Below are 13,284 nucleotides of genomic sequence, written 5' to 3'. Positions count from 1 at the left end.
ATTATATCATTAACTTCGAGCCTAATTAACGCTTGCACTTTATGGAAGGTATTAATCTCGTACGATGAGGATTACTATAAATTGTCTATAGATCTAACGAATCCACTTGATACACTATATTTCAGAAGATTTGAGCTGTATTGATCTACTGCATTAGAAATGGCACATGAAGCCTAAACGAGGATCCATTTGATGAAGATATCATACAAGTGTCATCTTATGATTTTGGCATTCATCATTTGGACACATGCAATGTACCAACTCGTAACAAAGTGGCCATTATTTAAACAAGGACGAGTACTTATTGACGAACTTGACAATTCTTTCTCTTTGTAAATTACTTAGTTTTGACGTAAATCACAATTTTTTAAACAAAATTGTTAAGTCATTTATTTACATTCTAAACGAAAAGTAAGTTATGCATTTTTTTAATGTGGGAAAAGTGAGAGCCTGCAATGTTTAGATACTAATTATATATTGTATATAATATACAGTAACAGTGAGAGTGACAAAAACAACCACAACTGCTTAACAAGATGTATGGCACCATTCCCATGAACAACTAGCCATACTCTTGTTTGTATAAGTATGGCCGATAAAACGTATTCATTAACCTAAATCATGTCATCTTTTCTAAATGTGTCCGAATTGATACAGCTAGGCATTTGGCTGAATATTACATCGTCTACCCTTATCTGAAGGAGTTGGAAGGAAAGAAGGAAAACAGATAAAGGTTTGTGCAATAAAGTTTGGAGCAGGAAGCGGATACGTAGTGAAGCAACAATGTTATCCAAATTCACAAAACGTATTTCATTACAGTTGATTAATCACATATTTTCCACAGTTGAAAAACATAAAACATTTGTTTGGACGGTTAGTGACAATTGTTTTTTTTCTCCATTACGATTTAGTTAGTATAATTTGTTTACTCTCGGTGATTTATAGTGTCCAATGAAACATTACCATACCCTTCCCATCCAAAAACCCTCAAAACCTACTCCGTAAAACACGTAGCGAATTTAAATGTTACAGTTAAAAAAAGTTTCTTAATTGTATATTTTTGGGAGACGATTATTTCTTAATGGATATAAGTTGTCATTAAATCAACTAAAATTCTTCAATAGGTTTAATCCGCAAATTCCTTGTGTATAACACCGAAAATTGGAAAGGTGTATCAAAATGTACAGAGGAAAAACACTATTTTAGAAACGGTTGATTTATGTTTTATCAGATTGTCTAAAACAATGTTAAAATTATTAAAAATTGCGTCGGCCGGGAGTTGAACCCGGATCGACTGCTTGGAAGGCAACCATGCTGACCGTTACACCACCGACGCTATCGATGGACATCATATGATACATGATATAACCTATATATAAGGATGCTAAACATTCCTTCACAGTAAAAACAATTATTTATATATAATGTTATTGTGTTTCATTTATATCTTACGAATTAAATTCAAACAGTTTTGTTCCTCTATGTGATATCTAAGATGTGTTTCTGCCACGTCAGTGAATAGGTGTACAGATCGCCCTCGGCTATGTTCAGTAACATATGTTTTTAGGCTACCTGACGCACCATATGGAAGGTTTAGGAAGCAACTTTCGGTTTTCTGTTCAAGTTAAAAAAACTAAAAAAAGGTCAGAGAATTAACTCAATTTCACTAGCAAAGAGGAGTTTGGCGATTGATATATCAAATATATACGTTTTTGAAAGGAACACATTACTTAACTCCTGCCTGAGTGGTATGATACATAATTTTCTGTTACAATTATTTCTAACTGATCGAAGATATCAGAACGTTACAAAACTTTGATTTAAATATAATAAATGGATATTGTGTTCTGAGTTAGCCTTTTAAACCGAATTAAAAGAATGCAATTGCCATTTCCATTTCGATGTGTACAGGTTTACATTTCTGTTTTCATTAAGACAAAAAAGGTGCAAAAGCTTGTTGAAATATATGTGAAATGATAATAAAAAAAACAACTCCAATTACAGTGCTAACCTGACATATGGCATGATATGTAGCCAGCGGCGATCCTGTACAAAACATTATTGACGTGGCAAACACACAATGTCAGTGTCTTTTCTTCTACTTTTACCATCTACTAACCTACTTTAATAATACAAAATTCCAGTATTCATACACACTTCTAATGATAATACAAGCTTCTAGCAATTATTGGATGCACGGTTTTATAAATATTACACACTTCAAGTAGTAATGCAAGTTAGTATACACGATTGTAGTAAATATACACACTTCGAATAATAATACATACTTTTATTAGTGATACAATCTTTCATATTTTCATTAACAACACACACTAAAAGTATTAAACGCACATATACTTATAATTCAACTTATCATAAACATTTGCAATAATTAAACATACTGACAGTTTTACAGGTTGTCAGTTCTAATAAGCGCAATAATTTCAAAATCAATAAGAAATAAAACGTATCACAATTTATGATGTCTAGAGGTATTTCTAAACATTTTCTTAAGGTTGGTAAGTATTAATAACAGTAGAAAGGTTATGTATGAAAGAGCAGTAAGCGTTTATGTGTGACGCATCAGTGACCAGTACGATACGTGTCAAAGATCAATACAACGACAATCACAGATAATGCATTGGAATAACTCCAAAGCATTGGACATAGACAGCAACCTGTTCAAGCGTCAGATAAAGGAAGCCATCTGGATACGCAGCATTGAGCCAGTTCTGAACCGAGATGAGGGGGCTCATAGACTCTCACACATTTATAACCAGGTATTAAACAAAGCGTAGCCGAATCAAATAGTCGGTATGATTGTAAAGTTGAATGAAAGGACGAAGCAGGTTTCTTGGTTCACATGGTGTTAATTTCCACAATATGTGGAATACAAATAAAAACCCTACAAAGACACAATACAATTGATAACATAATGAAACACAGCGCTTACATATAATTCCTAACATGATGTATATCCAGTGTATACATATTTGATACGTTCACACACAATAGTATTTTGAACTTGACAATAACTGACTCCATTGTAATCTATTTGCACATGTTTAACAACTTATTGTATATATGCTTATAGCGTTTCCGAATCGGCTTCAATTATATATTGCCAATTCGTAAATACTTTTTAACGCCATTGTGTACATGTATGCGCTTTACTTGTCACTGGTTTGATGAAAATAACAGGGAACGTATCTTACTAGTCACCGAAATGTCACACATAAACACTCACTGGNTAGAAATAAGAAACTGGTAAGTGATGATAATGTTTTCACGATAATTTATTACGTAGTTTGGGTTAAATTGATGTATAATTGCTCACAGAACAAATGGGGAAAATCTGCCAAACTAGAAACTTTTTCCTGAAAAAATCCATTTATTTCTTATTAAATTATATCATTAACTTCGAGCCTAATTAACGCTTGCACTTTATGGAAGGTATTAATCTCGTACGATGAGGATTACTATAAATTGTCTATAGATCTAACGAATCCACTTGATACACTATATTTCAGAAGATTTGAGCTGTATTGATCTACTGCATTAGAAATGGCACATGAAGCCTAAACGAGGATCCATTTGATGAAGATATCATACAAGTGTCATCTTATGATTTTGGCATTCATCATTTGGACACATGCAATGTACCAACTCGTAACAAAGTGGCCATTATTTAAACAAGGACGAGTACTTATTGACGAACTTGACAATTCTTTCTCTTTGTAAATTACTTAGTTTTGACGTAAATCACAATTTTTTAAACAAAATTGTTAAGTCATTTATTTACATTCTAAACGAAAAGTAAGTTATGCATTTTTTTAATGTGGGAAAAGTGAGAGCCTGCAATGTTTAGATACTAATTATATATTGTATATAATATACAGTAACAGTGAGAGTGACAAAAACAACCACAACTGCTTAACAAGATGTATGGCACCATTCCCATGAACAACTAGCCATACTCTTGTTTGTATAAGTATGGCCGATAAAACGTATTCATTAACCTAAATCATGTCATCTTTTCTAAATGTGTCCGAATTGATACAGCTAGGCATTTGGCTGAATATTACATCGTCTACCCTTATCTGAAGGAGTTGGAAGGAAAGAAGGAAAACAGATAAAGGTTTGTGCAATAAAGTTTGGAGCAGGAAGCGGATACGTAGTGAAGCAACAATGTTATCCAAATTCACAAAACGTATTTCATTACAGTTGATTAATCACATATTTTCCACAGTTGAAAAACATAAAACATTTGTTTGGACGGTTAGTGACAATTGTTTTTTTTCTCCATTACGATTTAGTTAGTATAATTTGTTTACTCTCGGTGATTTATAGTGTCCAATGAAACATTACCATACCCTTCCCATCCAAAAACCCTCAAAACCTACTCCGTAAAACACGTAGCGAATTTAAATGTTACAGTTAAAAAAAGTTTCTTAATTGTATATTTTTGGGAGACGATTATTTCTTAATGGATATAAGTTGTCATTAAATCAACTAAAATTCTTCAATAGGTTTAATCCGCAAATTCCTTGTGTATAACACCGAAAATTGGAAAGGTGTATCAAAATGTACAGAGGAAAAACACTATTTTAGAAACGGTTGATTTATGTTTTATCAGATTGTCTAAAACAATGTTAAAATTATTAAAAATTGCGTCGGCCGGGAGTTGAACCCGGATCGACTGCTTGGAAGGCAACCATGCTGACCGTTACACCACCGACGCTATCGATGGACATCATATGATACATGATATAACCTATATATAAGGATGCTAAACATTCCTTCACAGTAAAAACAATTATTTATATATAATGTTATTGTGTTTCATTTATATCTTACGAATTAAATTCAAACAGTTTTGTTCCTCTATGTGATATCTAAGATGTGTTTCTGCCACGTCAGTGAATAGGTGTACAGATCGCCCTCGGCTATGTTCAGTAACATATGTTTTTAGGCTACCTGACGCACCATATGGAAGGTTTAGGAAGCAACTTTCGGTTTTCTGTTAAAAAACACAAAAAAGGTCAGAAAATTAACTCAATTTCACTAGCAAAGAGTAGTTTGGCGATTGATATATCAAATATATACGTTTTTGAAAGGAACACATTACTTAACCCCTGCCTGATTGGTATGATACATAATTTTCTGTTACAATTATTTCTAACTGATCGAAGACATCAGAACGTTACAAAACTTTGATGTAAATATAATAAATGGAAATTGTGTTCTGAGTTAGCCTTTTAAACCGAATTAAAAGAATGCAATTGCCATTTCCATTTCGATGTGTACAGGTTTACATTTCTGTTTTCATTAAGACAAAAAAGGTGCAAAAGCTTGTTGAAATATATATGAAATGATAATAAAAAAAAACTCCAATTACAGTTCTAACCTGACATATGGCATGATATGTAGCCAGCGGCGATCCTGTACAAATCTTTATTGTCTTTTCTTCTACTTTTACCATGCCTACTTAAATAATCCATAATTTAGAATTCTTCACCGATAAATATTATATTCAATAAACGCAGGTATAAAGTGGAAAGATATTAGACCATAGACAATAGATTGTTGCTTGGGTGCCTATATTACAAGTGACAACATCTACATGTTTAGCGTCGGTGGTTTAACAAAGAAATATATTCTATTCAAGAAATAGTTTGTTGCTGACAATACTTTTTTAAAGGAAGTTGACATTTCTCCCGGCAACAAAACAGCGCATCTTATGTCTTATCATTATGATTTAATTTCTTTTGTTTTCAACACACTAATAAATAAGCGCTTACATATTTTAATGATCACGCTAATTTAATGCAGAATTGCACTTCTGTGTTTTTTTTATTGATAAAATAATGTGTTTTATATGAACTGTGAGGAACCCAAACCCCGGAGGTCCTATTTGCTGGGACTAATAACAGGTCAATTGTTTATTTAAAGAAGAAAAAAGCACGGGTTCGACTCCCGGCCGACGCAAATTAATTTCTATAATTGCCTTGGTATTGTTTTGCTTCGATCAGATTTATACAAAAAGAAAATTCGGTTGATGAACGAGGAAGCGTTAGTAGGACCGTAGCTAGTTCATTTGTATATGTCAATTAAATTCAGTTCAATGTATTGACTGTAGGCCTTACGACCCATGAGTACATATTACATAAATTTATGTCAGCATGTTGGGGTTTGAACAGTTTTACAAACTTGAATTCTACTATCAAAAATTTGCGTGCAATGCAAATTGATCAATGGAAATAGATATCGGTGTAACAGGTGTCTATATACGTAACGAACAACAAATTATAAACCGATTGTTTATCTGAAGGACAGAAATAAATATCAAAAGGTTTTAATATCTCTCTGTGCTGGAACTTGTTTGGACACATCGTAGTTTACAAATAAAGTTGTAAATATCGTCATTATAACGAGATCCGACTGATGAAGCTGAACATATTGATATACTCGATGGTGAGTTTATGACAGCATAAATTGGAAACCAAATATGGAAGACATAATTAACGAAGTTATTGCAAAAAATGTTGTGAAGTCAAAGCTACATAACCTCCAATTATACTATATATCTACATAACCGCCAATTATATTATATATTTACATATCTTTATTGTTTCAGACCAATAGACTATCTATCACTAACATTAAACTTTATACTAATGCTAGCCTTGTGTGTTAAAAGCGATTCGGAATTAAAATACTCTTGTTTTGCAATACTTATATTTCTGTGGACCTTAAATGTATTTTGACATTTTTCCCCTTTATGAAATCCAGTAATATATTTAATTGTGATAATAAATATATACACTTGGATTATATAGCAATGTGCCTATTTATATTGTTATCTTAAATTGTTTGTACGGCAAAGACATTGATAATAAATCGTTATAACTGATACGGTTCCCTTCTTCAATACTTAGGCAATTACTCTATTCAAACTGAAACATCAAACAAATGTCTTAAAATTACACAAATATCGTTTCCATGTCGATGTCACAAACTAAAATTACTGTGTTCATTAAGCTTAAATAGCTGTGAGAGCTTGTTAAAATATATATAAATAATATCATTTTACTCCTGCTCTAAAATGCATTGAATTAGTGAGAAAACGCATGTACAGTGCAGTGTAACATATGGTATGTAGCAAGCGCCGACCCTGTACAAATCTCTTTATTGACGTGGCATACACACGTGTTCGTATATTTCTTTAAACAGCACTGAATATTCTTTACTTCATTAATTGAAAAATTGTTTTTAAATAAACATTTTTTGTAGAATTCTTCACTGACTAAGATTATATTCAATAAACACATGTATAGAGTGATAAAATAGTTGACCACACATAAGAAAATAGGTAGAGTTATGTGTGCCTATCTTACAACCATTAAAAATATAGCGTCGGTGGTGTAACGGTCAGCATGGTTGCCTTCCAAGCAGTCGATCCGGGTTCGACTCCCGGCCGACGCACATTTATTTTATGGTTGCATTGAAATATTGCAACAATCTAATTTCATAAAATAATAAAAATGTTTCAATACTTCTAGTTTAAAGATGATATTGCAAGTTAAAAACTTTTAATTAAATTAAGAAATTTATATTAAAAACAAAGTTTTTTGTTTTCAATTCTTTCTTTTGAGATATTCCCCATCTCTTCCGACAATCATTTCTAAGGAAGTGCCGACACTTTAGTTTGTCCTTGCTTTGTTACGAGTATGGGTCTCGCTGGGTATCAAAAGCGTAAAAATAACAATAAAAACAATCTCAATTGAAAGCTTTTTAACTTTCACTGTCAGCTGTAAAGTCCACAGAAATATAAGTATTGCCAAACAAAAGTTATGTCATTCAAAATCGAATACAGTACACAAAGGCTAGCATAAGTATTACAGTAAGTTGAATACTAGTGGAAAATAAAAGTGACTTTCATCAGGACTTAGCCTGAAAAAGTTATGTAGATTTATGATATAAAAGGAGGTAATATAGCTTTGACTTCCCAACACTTTTTGCAATCATTTGGGATATTGTGTCTACTATGTTTGGTTTCGCAATCTTTTCTGTCTTGAACTCACAATCGAAGATATTAATTGTTTTTCAGGTTCACATACATGTAGATCTCAATATAATGATCATACCTACAACTTTATTTTTAAACTACGATTTGTCCATAACACGTTCTAGAGGAGAGCAGAATTACTACCTTTTGATAACTATCTCTGTCCTTCATCTAAAATCTACCGTTTTTATAGTTTGTGTTCGTTACGTTAACAGACACATGTTATTTTGTTTAGTACTTCCGTGTTTATGGGTCATTTAATCTGCTGCCGTACTGCCACGTCTACTAAGCTAACGAGCCTTGGTGTAAACGTTGATCTCAACAAAGAACCACATACCTTGTACAACAGACTAGACGACAGCAGAACATCTCGTCACTGTGTCTCGTGTACTGTCAAAGCAAAGTCAACCTAGAAACTACAACAATGAAAGTGTTTTTACACTCTGGTATCGTCAATTCAAAACTCAAGTATTCAACAACCTTACATAGAGTCCAAAGATGATATAGAAACCCCTAATATGAACCCTGCGATAAGTAATAATAGTTAAAACTCTTAATGAAATATCGCTATCGAGCTGTTCAAAACGCTGTATCTCATACAACATTATAAATGTTCATCGTTCTCGACACAATATGGTAGACACGGCTGGTCTTTGCTTCCGAGGTTTGTCGTAACATTGATAACCACAAGAATCCCTTCAAAGGTCCATAATATACACACCTGTATAATTAAGGGGTCTTACAAAACTACTTGTCCCATCAGTAGATTAGACCAGTTAGGGTTTCGATCGCTTTGAACCCAAGCATCACCATTGAGTTCTAGAAGGAAATATATCATTAAAATAATTAATAATTCGAACTCAAAATCAGTAAAACGAGGGCAAAATTTGAACAGAGGAAAAATTTACATGGAGTCCCTTGAACCAGGACATGGTCAAAACAGCTATATGGTGCAGTGTAACTCAGTTTAAGCATACTGTATCATTTGGTGGTTTTTTTTACATTTTTTCGTGTAACTTAAGTTTATCTTTAGATTAATGCACGTAAATCCCTTGTTATTGAAATGATATATAGCGGATCTAGTAGAATCGGAAATAAGGCCTACAAAAATATAATTCATTGACAAAATGACATGTCAATCTCTTTTGTAACAAAGCTGCATTCTTTGAACTGACACCTTATCCAAAACTCATATACTTACCTGGGTTACGAGGAGGTTCAATTTCTCTCTTGCAAACCTGCATCAAATCAAGATGGCTATGATCAGTCGAAACCACAAAAATCCTTACAAAATATCTCAGTAACATGTTTTTATAATGCAAATCTATAGGTCGATATATTGTATTAATAAAAGAACTTACAGATAATGAGTCATTTCATAACATTATATACAAATAATCATACAAAGGTATCGTTCTATGGTTTTAATGTACTGAATGCACTAAAACTCCCATAGATGCGTGTATTAACTGATTTTGCTAAAGGAATTTTGAGTATTTTGAGATATGTACGACTCTATATATATAAATTCTGAGTGTACGTGTGGGAATTTAACAGATTACTGGTCAATGATGATAAGTAACAAAGGTCCATTCAAAGGTCACACATCAACTATTAAGGGTTGAGAATTGAGGTGATAAGTCGTGGTAAAACACAGAACAGTTAAACTATTACAAGAGAGGTTGGTAGATTACGATGTAATACGAATATATGTCATGTTCTTGATGATATTTCGGGGAAATATATATTTTTTAGACGTGGTATTCTTAAAAAAAAGGAAAAGTCAACCGTTCTATTTTAGCAATGCTCTTACATATGATGAAAGTAATATATATATAGCATATGCTGTATACAATATGGGGTATAAAATTACATGTTACATCTCCTACAGTAAAGAGAAATTTAAAAGAAAAAGATTTTGTTTCTTCACAGAATGTTCAGATATTCTACAACACAAAATCTACCAGAGATGGAAAGCTGTTTGCCTTTGGTTTTCAAACTCCATCCAACTTACTTCTCAAACATAACGACAAACATATAGCTTAACTTGTGTGTTATATTGTGTATAAAACACCTTGTACAATTTGAAGATTCAAAACAGTTCTGTTCTTTTTCTTAGCTATATAGTTTTATCATTTGATCACAAACCATCAGATAAGGATACCAATGGTAGTGTGGTAGTCTATTTGTTTGATGCAGTGTAATTTTAAAAAGGCTGACTAGAAATGCCTAACTTGCTTCGCATATGGAAAAACACGAATAATGATATTCTTGCGTGTCAAATATACAATAAATATATTCCTAAAAAGCTAAGCTACGAGGATTCCTCTTTAACTGCAATTTAGACAACTGAAATGTATTCTTATTACAGGTATGTGTCATGTAAACGAAATTTGTTAGTCATATTGACTCTAATAAAAATAACTATGCCGTGGGTCGACCGAGCTATTTGTCATTATTCACTCATACATTTAACAATAATCCGTAACTGTAAAATAAATGTGCGTCGGCCGGGAGTCGAACCCGGATCGACTGCTTGGAAGGCAACCATGCTGACCGTTACACCACCGACGCCTTGAGTATGATAGTTTATCTTTAGCAGAAACTGTTAAAGAAATTGTGCCGCTGTGATATTTGTTTTAAGTGTTTCCGGGGTCAAAACATCACCAGGCTAAGCATGCCACGTCAGTATGTTTATCTCAGTAGATTAGCACACTATATGTATGAGAGCTCTTAATGTTATTGTAAATGGCAACTTTTTGTGAAATCGTTACTGCATATAATACTTCTGATAGTTAATGTTTAGGATGTATTGTCACTTGTATTAATACACAAACTAAACGTCAAACAGTTCTCATAACTTTCGTTATAATCAGTGTTTCTTCTTGTTATTTGTGTGTTTATTGCCTGTATTTATAGAAGCTATTTAATGCTATCCGTTGTTTTCGTAGTCTTTACTGTATTCCCCGCTGGTTCATGGGAAAATAAATGGTCTTATTTTTCCTGCTGCATAGTTGTATGAGGTAACTATTGTGGACCAGCGTAATCGGCGATTTCTTCCTATTTCAAAATCAAATTGATGGCAAAACTTGATATAGATCTCTGCAATATCTTCTTAAATTGTTATATATATTTTATACACAGCGCTGCATCTGGCGTTGAATGAAAGCTTGAAATGTATCATGGTAATTTCATTCTCCTGAAAAATTTCACTAGAAATATGAAGTAAGGAAGTAACTCTTTAAAAACAAATTTCTTGTTGCAGAAAGCCAAACAAAGTAAGAATTTAACTGTACCGATAGACCGTTTTTATCTGTCTATGACTCATCATTGGTAGTAAAGTTTTTTTTATATGCAAACGAACATGCGTGTCAAATATACAATAAATATATTCATAAAGATATATGTTATGTAATACATTTAAATACATTATACACAACATAGATGTATTTCTTATAATAGCTACGGAGAATGTATAAAATAACTTTTAGTTTTATTGTAAAATGCCATCTTTTTATGAAATATAACATCAGCTGGTAAAACTATAGTTTCCATGGACCTAAAACTATCTGAATTTAATATCATTTGTATTTATACATATGCGCAAACTAAACGTCTACCACTTCGCATGGCTTCCGTAATAAACATTGTTTCCTTTTTTATATTTTTGTGTGTGTATTTCACTGCACCATATTGGTAAACATTTCACTGCGTCATATACATCTGTAGGTAAGCATTTCACTGTCCGTATATGTAAATATAATGAATTCTAGAAGGAAATGGAACAATAGAATAAAAAGGTTTCAACAAAACCATAACCCGAACTCAAAGTCCATAACACAAGAGTAAAATATAAATAGAGGAAAGTTTACATGGAGAACCATGAAACAGAACAAGGACGAAACAGCAATACAGTGCAGTGGTCCGTGTCTCTTTTGTTCATCTTTGAGTGTATTGAACTTGAATCCCTTTGTTATTGAAATGAAACATAGCGGATAAAGTATATTCAGAAATAAGACCTTTATAGAAAAGTTCATTAACAAAACGACTTGTCAATCTCGTTTTCAACAAAACTACAATCAACAAACTGACACCTTATCCAAAGTTCATATACATGTACATACTTAGGTAGTCCGGAGTTTAATTCCTCTTTAACTAGCTGTCGAGAGGTAAGCTTGCGTCAATAAAAGAATGGTTGTTACCAGCCGAAACTACCAAAATCTTGATAAAATATTTCAGTAACATGTTTTAATAATATACATGTCTAAATGCATATCGAAAGTTTGTGATATTGTATTGATAAAAGAACTTAAGATAGTGTCTCATTTCATATAGATTGTACCATAATTTCAATTAATATATCTTTTCGTCTCCACGAAAAACGTTTATGACATTTTGCATCACAATAACTATCAGAGATAGAAAGCGTTTGCCTGATTCATATTATTGATACCTAACTGGTGAGTAAAACTGTTTTATGCATGGAAATCGGAAATAGGAAACAAGATATTTAAAGTGTCTTCTGTTTTCAAACTCTTTCCAAGTTAACAAACATAACGACATATCTATAGCTCTTTAAGTATGTTATGTTGTGTCTATGACACCTTGTGCTATCTTCAATTAAAAATAGTTCTGTTAGTTTTCTTCTATTATTTGAACACAAACCACCAGATAATGTAATGTTTGTTCAGTACAGTGTACTTTTGTAAAGGCTGATAAGATATGTCAAAGAAGATGGATGTCAACTTAATTTGCTTCTAATATATGACCAAATATTAAACGAAGCTCAGCTGAATCGAGTCATTTCGGTACATATATAACAACTGTTGTACATACGCTTACAGCGTAGCCGAATCGACGTCGATTTTGTGGACAACTCGAACACATTTTACACCATTGCGTGCATTCGCTTCACTGGTCTTTTGACTGATGGAGGTGACAGTGTACATATCGTACTAGTCATCGAAACGTCACATAGACTTTTCATAATCCATACCTACCAACCTAAAGACAATGTTTCGAAATATGCTTCTTATATAGATAACACAAATAGTTATATTCTTAATCAGCTATATGATATGGTAACTTGCTTGTCAAATATACAATAAATAGCTACGGTATGTCGATACCTCTTTGACTGCAATTTATACCACATAAATGTATTTTTATTACAGCTATGCTGCATCTAAACCGCATTTGTTAGTCATATTGACTCT

General features: G+C 32.6%; 4 non-coding genes across 4 annotated transcripts; 1 reads left to right on the top strand and 3 right to left on the bottom strand.

Annotated features, from left to right (window-relative positions):
- Positions 1-1,264: 1,264 nt before the first annotated feature.
- Positions 1,265-1,336, bottom strand: Trnag-ucc. Its single transcript has one exon. It is a non-coding gene; the product is annotated as a tRNA-Gly (tRNA).
- A 3,333-nt stretch (positions 1,337-4,669) lies between these two features.
- Positions 4,670-4,741, bottom strand: Trnag-ucc. Its single transcript has one exon. It is a non-coding gene; the product is annotated as a tRNA-Gly (tRNA).
- A 2,672-nt stretch (positions 4,742-7,413) lies between these two features.
- On the top strand, positions 7,414-7,485 carry Trnag-ucc. Its single transcript has one exon. It is a non-coding gene; the product is annotated as a tRNA-Gly (tRNA).
- Positions 7,486-10,570: 3,085 nt separating this feature from the next.
- Positions 10,571-10,642, bottom strand: Trnag-ucc. The gene has a single exon. It is a non-coding gene; the product is annotated as a tRNA-Gly (tRNA).
- Between the last annotated feature and the right edge of the window lie 2,642 nt (positions 10,643-13,284).

The sequence above is a fragment of the Mizuhopecten yessoensis genome, unplaced genomic scaffold, assembly GCF_002113885.1.
Source record: "Mizuhopecten yessoensis strain PY_sf001 unplaced genomic scaffold, ASM211388v2 scaffold11145, whole genome shotgun sequence".
Classification (NCBI taxonomy): Eukaryota; Metazoa; Mollusca; class Bivalvia; order Pectinida; family Pectinidae; genus Mizuhopecten; species Mizuhopecten yessoensis.
This window is presented reverse-complemented; position numbering and strand designations above follow the sequence as displayed.